The following is a 21,502-nucleotide window of genomic DNA, read 5'->3' as shown; positions in this document are numbered from 1 at the left end:
TATATATATATATATATATATATATATTACAGGCCTGAGAAGGATGATGGGAGTATACACCATCAGATTGACTATAAATATCAAATTACTTTCAAAAGCAGTTAACACTCATACTACCACAAAGACAGTATACAGAACATATAAAGAACTCATGTTGTAAATATCTTCTCCAAGATCGTAGCTTGTCTTTTTACTTTCTTTAGGATATCTTTTAATAAGCAGAAGATCTTCATTTAAGGCAATTAGATTTAACAATGTAGTTAATTTTATTAATTGTTTCCTTTATGGTTTGCAATTTGAAAATTTTAATTAAGATATAGGTTCTCATTGTCGGGGGGGAAGAGATCATTTCCTGTGTGTTTGTTTTTACATCTTGTCTATCACATTTTTAAAACAGTTTTATTGAAATATATAAATGCCACCCACTCACCCATTCCATCCATCAGAGTTTGGTGATTTTAAAAAATATATTCACAGAGTTGTATAACTATCATCACAGTCTAATTTTAGAACATTTGTATTACCCCAAAAAGAAATCCTGTACTCACTCACTGGCAGTCATTCTCCTTTCCTCCTTACTCCCCATCCCTAGTACAGCTCTAGGCAGCCACTAACCTACTTTCTAACTCTATAGCTTTGCCTGTTCTGAATATTTTCTATAAATGGAACCATATAATATGTGATCTTTTGTGATTGTCTTTCACTTAGTATATTTTTGAGGTTTACCCATGTTGTAGCACATACCAGCACTTCATTCCTTTTTATGTCTGAATAATATTCTGTTGTGTGGATGTGTGACATCTTGTTTATCCATTTATCAGTGACTGACACTTGGATTATTTCTAGTTTTCTCCTACTATGTATAATGCTGCTATAAACATTCATGTACACATTTTTTGAGCACTTATATTTTCACTTTTCCTGAATATATACCTCGAAGTTTATATGAAGAGTTTATGGTGACTCTATGTTTAGCTTTTTGAGGAACTATCAAACTCCTTTTCACTGTAGTACATCATTTTTATTGCCACTAACAATGTATAAGGGTTCCAAATTATTTACCTCTTCCTTAATGCTTATTGTTTCTACCTTTCCATCAAAGTGTGTGGTGGTGACAGAGCAAGCTGTATCTTATTATGAATTTAATGTATATTTCTCTAATGACTAAATGATGTTGAGCATGTTTTCATGTAGGTTTTTCGCCATTTGTGTATCTCTTTTGGGAAAATGTCTGTTCAGATCCCACCTATTGGCCATTTATATGTCTCTTTTGGGAAAATGTCAGTTTAAATCCCTTGCCCATTTTAAAATTGAGTTATTCTTTTTATTACTGAGTTGTAAGAGTCCTGAGTATATTCTGAATACACAACCTCTGTATCTCTTAGTCTTTTATATTATCTGTTTCTTTTCTTTGCATATGTGCTATATCCTAATTTTTTCAAATCTATCTTCTAGTTCAGTAATTCTCTCTTCAGCTATTTCTAATATGAGATTTAAGAGATCAAATATATACCCAAGTAGATGTTAAATGATTCAAAAAGGCATCTTTATATTAAATTATAATTGCAATTTAAAACTTATTTTATAGAAATGTTCTGCTTCTTAATACACTTGTCAAAACTACTTGAACAGTACACTTAAAATCTGTACAAATGCTATAAGTTACACTTCAATTTAAAAAAAAATCATTAAAAGCTGAGACTCAGAACCTGATACAGAAACTTAATTAATGGAGTAAATAGGGTGGGGCAGGAAGGATAAATGCAGAAGCTGTGTTAAATTTGAGAAAATAGTCATTCAATAAATGTTAATTGAAGGATCACTACAGGAATGAAAAATGAACAGGTTAATTAACAAAACTGGTTTTCATGCATTATTTTGTAGTCAAAATACTCCTAGAATTCTAAGCTTTATAATGTTTCTGATTGCTACTCAAGACTAATATCATTGTCTGTTTGATAGAGCATTCTGTATTCTTGCAATGTAGAGAGAGCTTTCAGGCCATAAGGACTGCAAAGCACTACTATTGTAACCAAGGAAACTTGTACAAACATCTTTTCTGGAGCACATTTGAGAACATGGTTTTCTGTGTGCTAAAGTGATATTTTGGCATGACACCCAGGAGAATGACTTTCAGTCCTGTAGTTTTAGGAGAAAATTATGCCCTTCTGTTGACCAGAGATCAATATGTAGGCAACAGGTGGACCTACCCTTTGAGTCACTTTTCTAAAAATGTGCTCTCAGAACACTGTTAGCCCCTGGCAGATTTACAAGAAAGAGAAATGAGCCTTTCTTTGGTTCAGTGCGCCTTTCTCACATTTGAAGTATAAGATCGTGACTGTCACAGAAAAGCTGTTATAGTCTTAACAACCAATTCATTCTTAAAGCTTCTACTATGCTTTACCAGAAAAGTCAGCTTATATCTAACATTATTAGTTCTCTTATTTCTTCAACTAATAAAAATGGACTAGAGGCTCAAAATGGCTTTCTGAAATGAAAAATATTGATACAAAGTATAATAAATACAATAACTCAGAAAAGTGTCATAATTGTAAATGGTGATCAGAAATTCTATGCAACTATAGAATGTGAATCTTTATGCTCTGGTTCAAGGTCATCTGCAGAAGGGATAATTTCATACATCCAACACAAAAAAGAAAATGCAAAAAGAAAGTAAGGCCAGTGATGAAACCATTAAATAGAATTTTCCATTACTAATAATCCATTTAACTCTATTCCTTGATACAGTGTTCTGAAATTTTGTCAAACAGTTGTATGAAGCCAGCCAAGCTTCCCCATAATTTACAAATAAAGAAGAGTGAACTCTCTAGTAAACTAATGAAGTTTTTCTAGCACAATCCCTGAATAATGTATTTCAGGAGGGAACCAATGTATTTAGTCACTAAAGGCAGAGACCAATATTACTGATCTCATTCACAGTTTTACTTCTTATTGCAAAGTTAGACACAGGCCACACTGTTGATAAGAAGTTTATAAAACTTCCATAGATACTAAAATACAATGCTTGAGAGGACACAGAATGAAATATTAGATAATCTCTTATCACATAGAACCACTGGAGTCACAATGACAACAGCATATGATACGGACTCACTGTCACACATTCACATTGTGTGTATGTATGTGTGTATGTGTGTCTTTTCAGTTAGATGGAATCTCTGGTAAGTTGAAAGTATCCACCCTTAGTACATGTCCTAGTCATCCATGAACAAGAAGCACTTGATGGTATTAGTTCCACTAACCTCCTGTTATTAAAGAACAGACATTCATTATTTGAAAGCTCCTTTGTGAGAGGTGATATGAACTTGGGTCACTGTTGACAGATGTGGACTTCTAGGAAGAAGGTTTTTATGAGAGTAAAAGAACTTTTTCCTGACTACCTAGCCTCACATGCTTTCATTTACAGAATGCATTGGCATTCAACACTGCCATCCCTGGTCTTGATTTGATGTTGAAGCAAATAATGGCAATTATAAATATGATCAAATTACATCCACTAACATTAAAACTATTTAGCATGCTATGTGTGGGGAAAATGGGCAATGCCTAAAAAAAAAATCTACTTTTCACACTGTCATAGGAAAAAATACCCATGAGGCCGTATATACAAATTCAATTTTATTCAGAATACTCACATGAAATCATATAAAGAAACGCTTCTACATTACATAATACTATTAATGCCAGGAAGCATTGAGAAGACTGTTGTCTGATCAAGGACACTTCAGTGAGTAAAAATGGGTACTTTTAATAATTTTATTGGGATAATAGACATGAACTGGGACTGTCCCAGAGATGTATGATTACCCTAGTAAAGGATAGTTCTACCTTCAGGTGACTTGTTCAAGTATTATATGCATATTATCAACATATTGAATATCATAAAACTATTACTTCAGGGCTGAAGTATAATGATTTTTAATGTTGAGGATGAGGTATCAAGATTTCTTTTAGAAGACTGAATTATGACACAAATGATTTGATTGCTATGCATTTCAATTTTTTCAATCCTAGATGATTTTCTTCACTCACAGGAGAAATAAACTGATCCTACATAATGAACATATTTAAAAATTTAAGAACATGCCTACAAAAAAAAAAAAAAAGACATGAAGAAGTACTTTATAAAGCTGAACTCACCCGGATTGCATTTAATAATTCATCCACTGTCTCTCAAATGGAGGCATCCAATCTCGAGTGCCTAGTTTTGTTGCTGGAATGGAGAAAGCCATCTTACTGAGCAGTCTCACCATGATTTCCTCAGAAGCATTTGAAAGATCCACCTTGGTGACTATCTCCCAAAGCTTTCATTGTGAGTTAAAATAGTTATAATTTAATAGAACAATGAGAAACCTGGCCAATGGCTCAAAGTATCTATAGATCCTCCCATGAAAGATAGGAAACAAGTGTGATCCTTCTTACCGGTATGAAACTATTAATAATAATGATAATGATGAAAAATTAATGTTAGAAACTTAATGGTAGTTCCATGCAAAAGTTAAGGCTTGCAGTTTTGGAACTGCCCTTGCAAAAAGTATGACAGTGAGGGAAATCTTACGTAGCTAACTCCATCTTCCTTCTAACCTCACAAGCTAACCATCTTTGTTCATTCCTTGATATAACCCAAGCTACTATGGGAAAAATTTATAGTTTATAACAATGACGAGAAGTATCTCTTCCCAAAATGAACCCCCTCCTTGCTCAGAAACTGGAACTGCCTTTGTGAAACTAACAAATTGGCCACAAGGGTAGAATTATGTTTCCAGAGTCATGTAGCTGGAGGTCTTCATCAGATTTATTACCTCTCTAATTGCTCCTATAGGTAGCATCATAATTGTAAAACCTAAGACTGGTATTTGAGGTAGTTTTCAGACCTTGCATTCTGATGGACCAGCTGGAACCATCCAGACCAGTAACCCATCCCAAGAAACTGACTTAACTGGTCTTGTGACCTCCATGCAAGAACTGACTCAGCTCCAGTGGACGGTTTTGAACCCCTTTGATGTCATCTCCAACCCAACAAATAAGCATTCTTTATTCCCTAGCCACCTGCCCACCAAACTATCACTGAAAAACCCTAGCCTCTGAATTCTCAGAGAGGTGGATTTGAGAATTATCTCCTGTCCTTCTACTAGACTAGCCTTGTGATTATTAAACTGTCTTTGCTGCAATGCCTGCCATTCTCAGTTCATTGGATTTTCTGGACAGCAGGCAAGAAGAACGCATTGGGTGGTAATAGTTTTCACTACTGTGCCTGAGCCTTAACCAAAATTGCACAGGGGTGAAAGAATCAGTATCCTTAAAGCCTATGTTGCTCCAACTTATCCTGCAAGAATCAATTCAGATACTGTCTTTTACAAACATTTGAATCTTTTCTATGCGCCAGAATTACAACTATATACAAAAAGGAGCCCTTGCCCTGAGGGAACTTCAGAGAATCTATGAAACCTCAGAAGTTTAGGTGTTATGTTAGAGCAAACCTGAAAACATATAGGAGAGCACTAACCAAGACTTAGAATAAAATCAGGCAGCTGAGACCCGAGGACTACAGGGGTGGTGAGGGAAAGCATTTCAGGCATAAGCAACACAATTTGCCCCAATCTGAGAAGTGAGAAAGAACAAACTAATCATACACTAGAGATAACACTAGAGATAGTTCATTGCAAGAGAACATCCAGTATGAGGTGAAGGGATACCCTGATCAACATGGCTTTGAGAACCGTGTTACAGAGCTGCATTCTGTGCACTGTGGGTAGACAATAAAGGTTATTAGCAAGAGAGTGCATAAATATTATATTCATGCTTTAGAAATATCATGCTGATGCATGGCCTTAGAATTGGAGGGAGGCAAGAAAAGGCAGAGAGACTTGTCAGGAGGCTGTGATAGCAATGGGATGATTTAAAAGTCATGCTGACAATTGTTAAGGAGATGCGAATGAAGGGAAAATTAGGGGATGCAAGTGACTTTTGACATTTGATTTGAGTCTTGAAGGATGAGTAAAATTTTATCAGGCAGACAAGTAGGGAAGGGAATTCAAAATACAGCAAAGACAAAGGAAACTGAAAAGTAAGACACATTCCCAGTCATGCATATATAAAAGAAATGGGATATGAAGAGAAGTTGGCTTGGGCACAGGTTGGAATGCTACCTGGTTTTTTGGGCTGGAGAGTGATAAACTCAAGATCTATGTTTTAGAAAAATGAAAATACGGTGAAGGATGAATATTGGGGGTGGGAGAGATGCCACCCTGACAAATTCTTTTAGGACAGCACATCTGGTCATCCCATAGCAGCTCTGCTGTCTCCAGAGGAATTCCTTCAATCCCAGCAGATTTGACCACAAGGGCAGAAAGGCCAAGACTTCTACAACTACTTTCAATATGTCCTTTCAGGAACCAGGCCAGTGTCTGAGTTTTGGGGTGTTATGTTGGCTCCAGTTCTTTGTAGCAGACACTGGAGGTTGATAACTAGACAGCTCCCTGTCTCATGCCTCTGTGTAGTTCAGGTCTCCCTTTACTCTGTGTGAGCTGGTGAATCTTGGCTGACCTAAGTCAATTACAGTAGTCATTTCCTCTTGAAGTGATTGTTCACTGATACACATGTGACCCAATCCTGGCAAGCGAGGATCTTCTGGAAGGATGAGATTCTGGAAAAAACTTCCTAGCTTGGTAAAAGAGACTCAAGGAAAAGATGGTCCTTTTTCTGCTTCTCTCAAGATATGATGCCTGCTGATCCTGCAGTTTCTTGGGATTAAGAGGGAAGCTCGTCTTTCAGAGTTTTCTATTGTATGATATTTGAAATGCTGAGGATGACTGAAAAGAAAGGTTAAATGAATCTGAGGGCCAGGCATGGTGGCTTACACCTGTAATCCCAGCACTTTGGAAGGCTGATGCAGCAGGATCACTTGAACCCAGGAGTTTGAGACCAGCCTACGCAACATAGTGAGACCTCATCTCTACTAAAAATAATAATTTAAAAAATTAGCCAAGCATGGTGGTTTGTGCCTGTAGTCCCAGCTATGCCAGAGGCATAGGTGGGAGGATGACTTGAGCCTGGAGACTGAGACAGCAGTGAGCTATGATCATGCCACTGCACTCCAACCCGGGCAACAGAAAGAGACCCTGTCTCGAACAATAAGAAAACTGTGTGATTGATATCATCAGTGAGCCTCTGAATTAGCCAGATACAGAATCCCCATTTCTTCATGGTTTAAACCATTTTGAGTTGCATCTTCTTTATACCAGACCAAATCCTCAAACTACCCAGGGCTGTTTTTGCAGTGGAGGCAATAAATGGAAGGTTTAAGAGTATGGAGGGAAACATTCATCAACACTGACTATGTCTCTTCAATTCTTCCACCCTGTTCTTCTTCCTTTCTCCTCTGATAGGAATCAATCACCTGCCATAAAGGCTGCTCTGTGGAGGTAAACAGAGGGATAGGTAGAAAGTAAATATTAACTGATTGTGCCTCCCACCCTTGAGTGTTTGCTTGACTGATTGCAGGAGGAGTGGATATATCACTCCTTGCTGTTCAAAGGAGCCACTTTGTTCTTTGCACAAGAAAAGAGACATGTGCTAAAAACAGTCATCATCTTAATGCAGGTCAACTTCTTCAGCTGGAGTGGGACGAAAATGTCACGAGGAACCATTGCGAGCAAAGTTTCCCTTAATTCAGTGGCAGAGCTAATTTGCGGCATCCTACCCGCAAGCAACCCCCTCCAACACACAGAACTTCGTGAGAGGCTGGGAGCTGCTGGAACAGACTCGGATTTATGATTGGGTGCAGGGAAGACGACGACAAAGATAGTGATTGCTAGTCTCTCTTATAGCAAAGCAGGGAACTCCAGCAAAGAAAGCTGTTTCTCAACTTTTGAGTGCTGTGACTCATCTTTCTTCACATTTTAATTTTCTGAATTTGGGATGCATCTCACAACTGACATGTAACATTTAATGTGATAGTATTTCTCTTATTGTAAGATGTTCTTGAAGAGACGTGTCAACTGAGGTGCCAGAGAAATGTAGCGGAGCCACACCCCTCAGGGGTGACAAACTTGCTGTTCAGCCAGTAACTCCCATAACATGAGGCCTTTTGCTCGTGGAAAGCCTCTTGCTTGGGAATGGTGGCCACTGGGGCGTATGGGGGCTGGAGGCCTGACCTCTAGATGAGCAGGAGATGTGCAGGAGGCAGCATGGTTTTGGGTCCCTTAAGGGAGAGACCTCCCCTATGCATCCCATTTGGCCTCAAATTCCTGCATTATAAAGTCATTCAATTAGGTCCTAAAAGCTCATCTTGCCTTTAATTGCCTATGGCATGGTTTTCAAATGGAATAGAAATAGCACACTTTTTTCAAGTAAAATCTCATTTCAAATAATAATATATATTGTTAGATAGATATTCTTAATGGGTTCCTCATTTATTGGTGAATACTTAATTGTTTGCAGAACTTTTGAAAATTACTATTAAAATTGGCCGGGCGCGGTGGCTCACGCCTATAGTCCCAGCACTTTGGGAGGCCGAGGCGGACAGACTGCTTGAGCCCAGGAGTTCAAGAGCAGAGTGGGCAACATCGTGAGGCCCCATCGTTACAAAAAAAAAAAAAATTAGCCAGGCATGGAGGTGTGTTTGTCATCCCAGCTACTCAGGAGGAGCCTGGGGTGGGAGGATCACTTGAGCCCAGGAGGGGCACATTGTAGTGAGCCAAGATCACACAACTGCACTCCAACCTGGCAACAGAGCAAGATCATGTCTCAAAAAAAAAAAAAAAAAAAAAAAAAAAGAAAAGAGAGAGGGAGAAGAGAAGAAAATTGCTACTAAAATCAACTGATAGATATATGAAAATAATAGAGTCCTGAGGGAAGAATCAGATGACTAGAAACTTTTTAATTTGCCTAATCTAACATCCTTTTTTTACTAAGGAGGAAACTGAGGCTCAGAGATGTGAAAGAGCTCACTCAAAGGTGATAATTATCCAGGTGGTGACAGAGCTGGGATCAGTACCTGGGCCAGCTGACTTCTGGCCCACAGCTCCTGGTAGGACAGCATGGGTCAGCTACAAGAGGCGGCTAGTCAGAGGGACTCATATCCCCGAGTCACAGGGTTGTCTGATATTGGCCCAGTGCCCTAGGGGAAGCACTGCCCCTCACAGCCGTGGGACCTCATGCAGCCATATCCTGGTCTTCCTGACTCTCCTCCTCCCTTGTGCTGTCATCAGGAGGATGACTGCCTTCATGCAGAGGCAGACAACATCATCTAAACGGACCAAGCAATCTCTCATGAAGGAAGGTTGAATGATCAAGTTACAGAGATGGCAGAATCTTTCCCTGCTTTTCCCTTACCCAGGGTCCTGGAAATGTCCACCCAGAAATGTCTTATGGGCTTTTTGGATCATCCACGTTTCTTCTGAAGAATCAGCTGTAAGGAACAGTGGAATCCAAAAGCCTGGTTGAAATCCATGCCACTTTCTAAGTAACATGAGCACATTACTTAATGTGGCATCAGTGGCCTCAGGTATAGAATGGGATAACAGTAGCACTGCACTGGTGGTGATGTGGTGAAGATCCACTGGGATGAGATGGGGGGTACTTTGCACATAGTGAGAACTCACTCATATGGTTCCTATTATTATCAATAATGCTAATCGCTATTTGGTTTGGCCCTTTGGGTAATTGTTTTGTGTGAAGAATATCCTCCTTAATACCAAAAAGATTTTTCTTTTTTTTTTTTTTTCTTTTTTTGAGACGGAGTTTTGCTCTTGTTACCCAGGCTGGAGTGCAATGGTGCGATCTTGGCTCACCGCAACCTCCGCCTCCTGGGTTCAAGCAATTCTCCTGCCTCAGCCTCCCGAGTAGCTGGGACCAAAAAGATTTTGAGGAGCTGGATCTTTAATGTTGAGTTAGAGGGTAGGCGATAATCTGGTTGGACTCTATTGGACCACACATCACCAAACTAAGGAAGATTCAGCTAAGATAATTACCCTTTAGATGCTTTACTTTAATCCCTGCTGATAGAGTTGACCCAATTCCTGGACTCTTTGGTGCTGAAAGAACAATTTTACTCAATAAATACATACTCAAGCAAAGGACTTGATCAACACAGGGATCTTTCGGATAATAGAACTGCAGGGAATACCTGCCTTCTGTTAAGTGTCTTAAGATACTAGTCTTCTCTTGGTCTTGTTGCAGAGTCCCTTTTCTCTCTCTCTCTCTTGTTTTTTAAGCTGGAGTTTCACTCTTGTTGCCCTGGCTGGAGTGCAATGGTGCAATCTCTGCTCACTACAACCTCCACCTTCCAGGTTCAAGTGATTCTTCTGCCTCAGCCTCCTGAGTAGCTTGGATTACAGGCATGCACCACCATGCCCAGCTAATTTTTTTTATATTTTGTTCATAGAGAGGGGGATTCACCATGTTGGTCAGGCTGGTTTCAAACTCCTGACTTCAGGTGATCCACCCACCTCGGCATCCCAAAGTGCTGGGATTAGCGTGAGCCATCTCATTTCTGTTTTACCCTTCTGTTCTATTTACCTTGCTTCCTGCCTTCCAGATGCGACAGTACTTCCTTGCCACATAGAGAAAAAGACCAAGGATACCACATACTTCCCTGTATTGATCCAGAGAGGTAAGGTCATTCCTGAAAGCCCTACTGTTAAGGAAAAAGCTGTTCAAACTATTTCTAATGGGAAAAGGTATGATGCACAAGTAACTGAGGATACCTAAGCAAGTTTCACAGATAGAAAAATATTTAGACAGTGAAAACAAGTGCATAAAAGTAAACAACACTTTAAAACTAAGTAGATTGAACTTGTACATACAATGTAATATAATGGCAAGAGAAGACTTGTTAGTGGCTACTGGATGATGGAGAAGGGTATAAGGAAATTATTCTTCAGAAGGTGCTAGGGAGCCAGGTGTTCTAATAATTAGACTATAATTTATTATTAGTTCTAATTAGACTGTAGAGTCCCTAGGATTTTCCATGTAGACTACCATATAATTTGTGAACAATGGCAGTTCTGCATCCTGTTTGGCAATTCATATACCTTTCACTTGATTTTTATTTAATTTTTTAAACTTACTATACTCAGCCTAGACAACGTGGTGAAAACCCATCTCTACAAAAAATACAAAAATTATCTGGACATGGTGGTGCATATGCCAGAAAAAAGCTAAACATGAGAGTGCTTTGAAAATATAACTTATAACTACTTCTGTCATATATCTAATTAACATATATTTATTAATTTGTTGCTGGGCTTTGTACTCCATTCCATTGGTCCATTTATCTATACTTGCACCAATACTACCCTATCTGCGTTACTGTAGATTTTCAATAAGCTCTATCATAAAATGAGCTCCTAATCTTTTTGTTTCTTTGCCAAAATTTTCTCGGCTCTTCTTGGTGTTTTATGCTTCCATATAGATTTTATCATTAATCTTTCAATAAAGGGAGAAAAGTCCTTGTTGGGATTTTGATTGGAATTGTATGGATTTATTCTACAAATTTTGGAACATTTGCTAACTTTAAGATATTGAGTGTCTTAATCCAAAATATGACCCAGTCATCCCTTGCTATCCACGGGGAAACTGATTCCAGGATTCCCCCTCAGATACCAAGATCTGAAGATGCTCAAGTCCCTGATATAAAATGGTGCAGTATTTGCATATAACTTACACACATCCTCCCATAGACTTTAAATCATCTCTACATTACTTCTAATACATCGTACAATGTACATGCTATGTAAATTGTTGCTATACTCTAGTGTTTTTTATACGTATGATTTTTTGTTGTTATATTGTTATCTTTTTTATTTTTTGACTGTTTTCAATCTGTCGTCGGTTGAATTCACAGATATGGGAGCCAAGGATGTGGAAAGCTCACTGTAAATGTTTCTACTGAGATCAGCTTTCATTTTTACAGTAACACATCATACTTGTCTTCAAAGCAGTCCTGCACATCTTTTGAAAGACTTATTCTTAAGTCCTGTGGTATTTTTGCTATTTAAAATAGTGTCTTAATTACATTTTTTACATATTTCTTTCTAGCATGTAAGGATGCAATTGAACTTTTTGCACGCACATCCAACAATCTTGTCAAACTAATTTGATTAAATAATTAGACTGTAGAGTCCCTAGGATTTTCCATGTAGACTATCATGTAATTTGTGAACCATGGCAGTTCGGCTTCTTCTTTGGCAATCCATATACCTTTCACTTGATTTTTATTTAATTTTTTAAATTTACTGTACTCAGCCTAGACAACATGGTGAAAACCCGTCTCTATAAAAAATACAAAAATTAGCTGGGCGTAGTGGTGCACACCTGAAGTTCCGGCTACTTAGGAGGCTGAGGTGAGAGAATCGCTTGAGCCCAGGAGCGGCTGCACTGACTGCACTCCAGCCTGGGTGACAGAGTGAGATCCTATCTCAAAAAATAAAAACAAAAACTTACACTCATAGGATCTCTGGTATATTCTAAAAAGGTACAGTGATATTGGGTATTTTGTCTTTCTGATTTGAATGGAATACTTTTTATTTTTCATGATTACATATAATGTTTCGGTAGAAACCTTTATCAGGTTAAGAGAGTGTCTTCTATTACTACTTTTCTAAATGGTTTTTATCGTGAAAGTATGCTCAATTTTACCTAGTGCTTTTAAAATTAGATATCAAGATGATCATACGGTTTTTCTGTTACAAAATACTAATGTGAAAACTTGGAGCAATCGATTTTTATCAGACTTATACATGAACACAGTTTAGAGTAAAATAGTTCTATTACTGTCTTAGTTCATTTTCTGTTCCTATGACAAAATACCCAAGACTGGGTGATTTATAAAGGAAAGAGATGATATATTTAGTTCACTATTCTGGAGGCTGGGATGTCCAAGATGGGCAGCCACATCTAGTGAGGGCCTCAAACAGCATCAGAACGTGGGAAGAAAAGGAAGGGGATGTGGGGCATGCAAAGACCAAATATGAGGTAGCCTCGCTTTATAACCACCTGCTCTGACAGTACCCAATCCAGTCCCGCAAGAACAAGATCTCACTCCCTGGAGAAAGGCATTAATCTCTCTTAATGATCTAATCACCTCTTAAAGTCACCACCTCTCAACAGCAGCTCCACTGGGGACCAAGCCCCAACATGAGTTTTGGTGGAAACGGACCCTATTTAAATAGACCCATACATTCATTTTCCATTCTCACCAGGAAGGTATGAGAGTCTAGTTGCTCTACCTTCTCATCCACTCTTCGTGTTTTTTTAAGTATATATTTCACTTTACCCATTCTATTAGGCATGAAGTGGCATCTCATTATACATAAAACTGTGAGCTCTGCAGTTTCTGCTGGGAGAAAAACTAACAAAATTAACTAATGTAGGATGAGTCACACCACGATATTTGTAAACTGGTAGAGGAATCAACTTGCATAACAGCTCAATCCAAAGTCAACACTAACACAGAGCTTCCAAAACTGCTGTGACTATTCCAAGGGCTTTGTGAATCCATTAGCTGTAAACTGTCTCTGTAGTAATTTGTGAATATATTGTTTGTCAACTAAATTAATAAAATTAAAATTTATGTGGGTCCTAAATTTTTTTAAACTTTAAAAAGGGTTTCTTGTGGTGGCTGAGAACACAGGCCAAGGCCTGGGTTTTTCCTGAGGTAAGAACTGTTAATAAGGTTTTGTGTTAAATCATGTTATGTGAAAGGTTTAGGACTGACTTATTCATTATTCAAAAAGCATTGCTTGCCACCTAAGTGCCACACATTGTGCTGGGGGCTTGCACACAAAGAAAGAGATGGTGCTATTACAAACCTTTCCACTGGCAGGGCAGGGTGCCTGACTTCTGTCTTTGGGGTCAGGGCCCACCCAACAGGAATGAAGAGGCTGATGCTAGGTCCAGATTTGAATGAATGAAGTTGTTACCTGGGGGAGCCAACGAATCACAACCAATGTGCAAGTATTTGCTGCAGGAAACTAAATCTGTGCTTTGTCCTCGGAGAAAGATACTCAATAATGGATCCAGGAAGAGGAGGTTGGCCATGGACGGAGGGCAAGGGAGGAGGTCTGGCCCTGGGAAGGTCCACAGCAGGACATCGACAGCATGAATTGCAGACGAGAAGGGCTTTGGGATCTAGGCTGGGAGCACAGCTGGGGTGTGGAATTTGTCTGAGTGGGCCCAGGCAGTACAACAGGCTTAAAGTCTCAGGGCCTCATGCGACAAATATGTGTGCACAAGGAAAACTAGGCAGAGGGCATAATAAATAATTATAGCTGTGTGAGAATTGAGATCAGTTTGCCAAAAGAATGTAGAGAAGGGATCAAGGAAGGGAAGTTGGGGAAGGTGTGGAGGAGGAGGAGAGGTTTGAACTGGATCTTGAAGAAGAGTATCTGCCAGAGAGGGGTTTAGAAGGACATTCTAGAAAACGGAAGCATATTGCAAAGCCATGATATCACGAGGGAATAGGATATGTTCCAGAAACAGAGAGCAATCTGGGAGGCAGACACGTACTGTTTTTGGGTGTGAGAAGAGGCTGGAAGGTACCCAGTGTCAGGCTGGACAGCCGTGACGGGAAGCGAGTTTGGGCTGTATCCTGAAGAGTCTGGGTCTGGGAAGCGATGTGCTGAGAGTTGGGTTGCAGACATTGATCTAGCTAGTCCTGCTCGGGGCAGTGAGGCAGACAGGGCTGCACCTGGGAAGAACATGCCAGCACTCAGCAAAGGCATTTCATTGTCAGCTTTTCCCTCCCCTTAGCCATGGCTCAAGGGCCTTTCCTTAGTCCCTCCTCCCCTCCATTTGTGGAGCTACTTTTTCCATGCAGGTCACTGCCTTGACAGAGGTGGGCATGCCCACAGTGCCCAGGCCTCTGAGGAAGGCCCTGGTACAGACCACCCACCAGGAGTCACAATGAGGCCTCCAAGATAATGGAACAGCTGCAGCAGGGGCTATGGCTGTGAGCGCTGCCAAAGGGCACATGCAGGGAAGCTCGTGTGTCCCTCTGTGCCAATCCAGCAACTCCACTCACATGCCACACATTGAAGAATCTTCCTAGTGAGAGTGGATTTTCATGGTGTCCTTTGTTGGGTTGGAAGAGAAAGGCCTTGCTCTCTCTCAAAAATTCCATGAATGGTCATTTTACTCTGAATTTCCAGCATGTAAAATAGAAGCTCTCCAGGGTTATCTCTGGTCAACGATCAAACAGCTGCTCTCCACTGTCTCAGCAGAATAAAATGCTTCTACTAAAGAAAAACGGACACAGATGCACAAAACAGATAAGCATGAGATCTGAGCTGTGGGAGGCATGGTTATCTGGAACACTTTTCCTTACCCAGGAGAGAAGCATTTATCTGAGGAGTACTGTAAACATGTACTTTCAGATAACAATGTTTCCTAGGGAATCCCTCGTATCAGCAGCCACTCTATCCCTTGGACTTACTCTTAAAATTCAGTAGATGTTCCTTTACCTTATATGGCTAAGAGGAAGTGTATGAGTGCTGGGAAAGGGGAGGATTTGAGAAGAGCGTCTTTAAATTCCTGGCCTAGCCTCTGCCCTTAGCAACGAAAAAGGAGGTGCTACAAAAGTTGTGAATGGCATTTGCGGTGGGTAGGCATAGTTGAGGTATAACTTGATGGCCTAAAAGGCTACTTCCTGTCTTCCTCCAAAAGGAATCCCTTCCTCAGTGGTATTGCCTTCGATTCCCTCATTAATGACTCCTTGAGGCTAATGCAGTAGTTTTCAATCTCGGACATGTGGAGTTCTAGGGGTCTGGGGCAAGCAAGGGTGGGCATGGAGGGTGTTCTACCCCTTCTCCTCATCCTTTAAACAGGGGTGCTCTCGCCTCCTCCATGGTACACATCACACTTCCCTTTGAGGTTTCTTCTGCAAGTTTTCTTCTTCCTAGTAGGTGTGATGGTTAATTGTATGTGTCAGGTTGGTCAGGCCACAGTGCCCAGATATTTGGTTAAATACTAGTCTAGATGATACAGCAAAGGTGTTTTTTGGATGATATTAACATTTAAATCAGTATATTTTGAATGATGCATATTACCCTCTATAACGTGGGCGGGCCTTATCCAATCAGTTGAAGACCTTAAGAGAAACTGGTTTCCCCGGGAAGAAGGAATTCTGTCTCCACACCGTCTTCAGGATCGAGTTGTAGTGTTAACTCTCCCCTGTGTCTCTAGTTTGTTGACCTGCCCTACAGATTTTGTACTTGCCAGACTCCATTGTCATGTGAGCCAATATCCTAAATAAAAGACTCTCTCCCTCTCTTTCTCTCTCTCTCTCTCTCTCTCCATCCTATTTGTGCTGTTCCTCTAGAGAACCCTGACTAACACAGTAAGTTTGTTAAGTTAGTGGTATGAGTGAAGCAATTTGGAAAATATTTTAGATGTAGTATACAATTAAGCAAAAGAAGAATAAACGTATTGAGGTTGCTTGGTTTTCACTATGGAAGAGGGGGCCACACAAATACAGAATGAGGCACGGCAAGAAAGAGCTCTAGGGGAATGGATGGGAATTAGCTAAAAATCTAAATAAAATCAAGTCTTTTAAAAAATAGTCAATGTCATGAAAGACAAGGAAAGGCTGTGAAAATGTTTTGGAATAAAAATAACTAAATGAGCATGGCAACTAAATGCAATCCCTGACCCTAGACTGAATCCTGAACCAGAGGAGAAAGGAATGCTGGAGAGAACATTATTAGATAGATCAACTGACAAAATCGGAATATAGATGCCAAAGTATTATATCAACGTAAATTAATGGAGTTGATAACTGCACTGTGGTTATGTAAGAGAATATTCCTATTCTTAGGAAATACGCATTGAAGTATTTAAAGGTAAAGTGCCATAATGTAACTTATCCAGTTGGTTCAGAAAAAAAAAAAAAATTCTGCATTCACACACATATGTGGCTGTACAGAGAGAGACAGAGACAGAGACAGAGACAGAGATGGGGAGAAAGAGAACAATGTCGAGTGCTGTAGGGAAAGGAGACATTTGTTCCCTGTGCCTGTAGCAACATCCAATCAGGGCCATATTCATGTCAAGGGTGGACTAACTAGTCCTCTATCTTGAAGAAACAATGAAAAATACATGAGGTGTAGTTGGGGCACTAGTTAGAATCAGGTCATTCAGATTAGGTGAATGTATCTAACTCCCTTCCAGGGTCCATGTGTGCAAACTCCCTTCCAGGGTCCACGTGCTTCGGTGCATCCCGGACAATTCCACCTTAATCACTGCATCAGTCAGTTTTCCAGCAGGAATTGGAAATGATACCCTGAAACTAGATACTTGAAGACAAATTCATAAAGGGGCTACCTACAAAGGTGAGTAGGGGCAGGCAGCATTAGAGAAACCAAGAGGAAAAGGCACAGCTCCCCACAGCTAGCAGCACTGGGGAGCCAGCACTGACAGAAAAAGTGGGGGTCTAGAGGAGCAGGGACTAGAACCCAAGCCCAGAAAGAGCTGTATGGAGACCTGATATGGCCACCTGAAAGGAGCTGTCGTCTTTGGCAGAGCGAGGCATCTGACTCTGCAGCCAACTCTCAGCAATCGAATGGAAGGGAGGCACGAGGGACAAGCCTCCTGACCTTACTTTCCTTGCACCCTCTGATCTCCTGACAGGGTCTCCCATTGGGTTGGCCAAATCCACCTGAAGCCAGAGGTCAGGGAGCTTATTAATGCAATAGGAAGGTTGGCCTCCCAGGACACACAGCACGTGGGGTAGGGGGTAGAAAGGGAATCTGGAAGGGAAGCTGGATCTAGAAATCAGTGATACGTGGCTGTGGTGAACATTTAGCTTTACCTGTGGAAGCACAGAGAGCTGACACGCAACATCACCAAATAAAAAAGATCGAATTGTAGGTTGAAGATTCTTGAAACTGGAATGGTAAAAAAAAAAAAAAAAAAGGAAAGTTAAAAGAAAAAAGTACCACTTTCTTAATTATTAGAAATAGGACTTTTAAAGCCTCTATTTTCTTTAAGTAAGTTGTTTTCCAAATTGGTAACCACAGCCAATACAGGAGAAAGTTAGGCATAGGAAATCTCCTTAACAACACGGCAGTACAGCTCAGTGTGGATAAAGAAATTCTCTCATTAATTTTGTCCTGGAAATAGAATACCTGTCAGATTTGACCAAAAGCTTTTACATTTATGGAGTTCTCCACCAAATTGTGGCCCAGGGTCTATGGTGACCCAATGGGACTGTTCCCTAACTCTGGACCAAGGCAGAGTCTGGAGAGGGCCAGATGGACAAGGCTGGATGTTGACTGAGGACAGTTGAGTCAGACAGGAATTACAAGCGGCCAGCTGAGGCTATCAACTGGAAGATGCATCACAAAATGAGAAGCTGAGATTCTTGGAGGCATGGTACATGGACAATGATTCAGGATCAAGGCTTTAGACGCCACCAATGAAGTGTTGCTTAGCTGTTTGTTTTCAAGGCAGAAATGACTAGAAGAGGACAGACCTCATTCCATGCCTGTTAAGACTGAGGATGTCTGTACACAGCCCATTTGTGCCTCTGTTACGAGAAATCGAACCCAGCCATGAGTTTCCTGCACACAAAGCTGCACTGATTCTTGCCTTTCCAACCTTTCCAGCCTGACCTCCCACCACTTCCTCACTCATTCATCTATGCTTCACTCACAAGGATTTCCCTGAGTATATCATGCTGTTTCATATTCCCGTGCCTTTGAACATGGTATGAGACTTCGGGTTTAGTGGCTATAACAAAGAGACAATGAAAAGAGAATGCCTTCAATTAGTTTATATTTCTCTCCTGAAGCAGTCCAGTGGTGAGTGTATGGAACAGGAAGGGCAGTGCAGCTCCACACAGTCATTCAGGGACTCAGGTTCCTAGCATCTTGTTACCTCACCATCTCCTTGCTGCCATTGTCCACAGGACTGAAGTAAGCTTACCCTCATGTCTGGCAAAGAGGAAGCCTAGGGTAAGTGGCTTTGCCTTTAAGGAGTTTAGTCAAGTTGCACAATCACTACTACTCACACCCTATAGGCCTGAACCTGGTCACATGGCCATGGATAGCTCCGAGGAGGCTGGAAAGTATAGTCTCTAGCTAGTGGCCATGTGCTCTACCCCAAATTCATGGTCTTCATGAAAGGGGAGATAATCAGAAGTTTCTGCCACCATCTGCTATTTTCTTAATCTGGAATGGCCTTTTGTCACTTTGATCATTTGCCTGAACTCTCCTTCCTGCCCCTTTGGAGCTTAGTAAAAATAAACTTTCTCTGTTCCCCAACTCCAGTATTTTGTTAACTCCTCTCTTATAATTATCTTCATACAACTTGGTCTGGGAGCTGAAGAAGCCAGCAATAAATTACTGAAGTCACCCCTGCAGTTTTACAATTTTATGGTATCTATAAAATCTCCCAGTAATTACAGTGTTCACTTGGTCCCCCTGCAGAACGGTATTGCTATTGGGAAAAAAAAAAAAAGTTTACAGCCCTGGTCACATTTTTTTATATGCTCCAAAGTCAAATATCTTCTGTGACCAGGAAATGGGCCATGCTAGGCATGACTTCACTATTCTTCTTCATTGTTGTAATAAGTTGTGCCCCACTCCTATACTGTCCTATGGGACCTGCTAAGCTTTAGGGACCAGACCATCACCATAATCATAAGATGCTCTCGTAAGTATCAAAATAAAATTTATACATGAGGACAGGTGCAGTGGCTCATGCCTGTAATCCCAATGCTTTTTTGGGAGGTCAAGGCAGGGGGATCGCTTGAGGCCAGGAGTTGGGGACTAGAGTAAGCAACATGGTGAGACCCTGTTAAAAACATGTTTTTAAAAAAATTAACCAGGCACAGTGGCAAGCACCCTATAGTCTTAGCTACATGGAGGCTGAAACAGGAGGATCACTTGAGCCTAAGAGTTCCAGACAGCAGTGAGACATGATCATACCATTGCACTGGGTGACAGAGCAAGACCCAGGAAGGCCCAAATATTCCTGTAATGAGACTGCCAAACTGATAAAACAATATGTACGATTACAGAGCACTCTAGCTGGTGTCTGACTTTGGGCGCAAGTAAGATTCAGACATATCTGAATTTATCTGTTGAAAGGTAGTCACATCTCGGGGTTGGCCATTTGCATAAGAATTGTAATTTGTGGGGGGTGATGTTGGAAAGGCTGGTAGCTGCCACTGCCGCTACCGCTACCGCTACCGTAGCTTTCTCCCGGTGCGCAGCAGAAATGGTGGGTGCACAAGGTGTGGCGGGGTCAATCCAGGATCCCTGGAGACCCTTGGTTCTGTGCAAAAAGGGGCCCACATTTGCCAAGGCTGAGGGGCAGGAGTGAACGTGGCCCCTGTGGGTCTGTGGTCCCGATAGGAATTTAAACTGTCTCTCAGATGTGTACAGTAGAACTCAAGACGGCAGACTACTAAGGGCCATCTGAAATCGGGATTGGGTCATTAATAATTTCAGGACAAAGTTAGAGATCCCTACTCAAGCATAAGCCCCAGGTGTCGTAAGACTGCTATGAAGATGCAGATGTAAAGCCTTGGGCTGAGTATGTTGTGGAATGGGCTGCAAAGGACCCACATGGCTTCCTCACAACATTATTTTGGCCCTTACTCCACTGTTCCTAGCAAGTGCTGTACTGTCTTGGAAATTGGCCAAGATGATTGAGGTCAGGGAAAGGGAGCAAAAGAAGAAACAAAAATGCCAAGAAAAAATTGCAAAAGCTAAATGACTAAAAAAGGATTGAAGGGCTGAACAGGCGCTGCAACCAGAGGAAAATCATTTGGAAAATTATGCAGCTTTGGAATAACCCACTAAAATTTCTTCTTTGGATTTCTTGACAGTATTATTTAGTCAGTGAAATTTGACCGAATGGAAGAATCACATTAGTTCTGACCTCAACACTGTAGTAACTTCTAGGCTTGGGTGTAGAAGTTTATAGGTTTCTATTGACAGTTATTGTACATTAGCATTTACTATGGTACAAACTCTTTATAACTGACTTAGTCATTTGCTGCTTAGCAGTCCATATACCGAAATGAAAACATCCTGTGGGGAAAAATGACTTCAGATTATGAACTCAATTCAAATGAACTCTATTTAAAATGGGGTCCTGTTCTGGACAAAGGAAATTAACAATGTAAAAGTCAGAACTGTCCTGTCTGAGGTGAAATGTGTGCTTTGGCTTAAAAGAGAAACAGCATATTAATTACATCTTTTATTATTATTGATTTTTTCTTAGAATCATTTCTGGCTTTCTCCAAACAAAATAATATTAATCAATGAGTATTTCTATTTGCTGCATTTTTCTCATTTAGCTTTTGAGACAGGTGGTAATTATCAAGACATTTTGCATTTTTTAAAACATAATTTTATAAAGAATTCTCTTACTTTGACTATATAGAATACCACCTACTATTCACATCATCGTGAATAATGTTGTAATGAACATGGGGGTGCAGCTATCCCTTTGACATGCTAACTTCATTTCC

The 21,502-nt window shown here is 40.4% G+C and overlaps 1 pseudogene; it reads left to right on the top strand.

Annotated features, from left to right (window-relative positions):
- LOC116538997 overlaps nucleotides 1-21,151 on the top strand; it is a 21,712-nt pseudogene extending 561 nt beyond the window's left edge.
- Nucleotides 21,152-21,502: the final 351 nt, after the last annotated feature.

Source organism: Sapajus apella, unplaced genomic scaffold, assembly GCF_009761245.1.
Source record: "Sapajus apella isolate SASKATOON/1434 unplaced genomic scaffold, GSC_monkey_1.0 scaffold124, whole genome shotgun sequence".
Lineage (NCBI taxonomy): Eukaryota > Metazoa > Chordata > Mammalia > Primates > Cebidae > Sapajus > Sapajus apella.
Note: the sequence above shows the minus strand (reverse complement) of the source record. Positions and strands in the feature narration are given on the sequence as shown.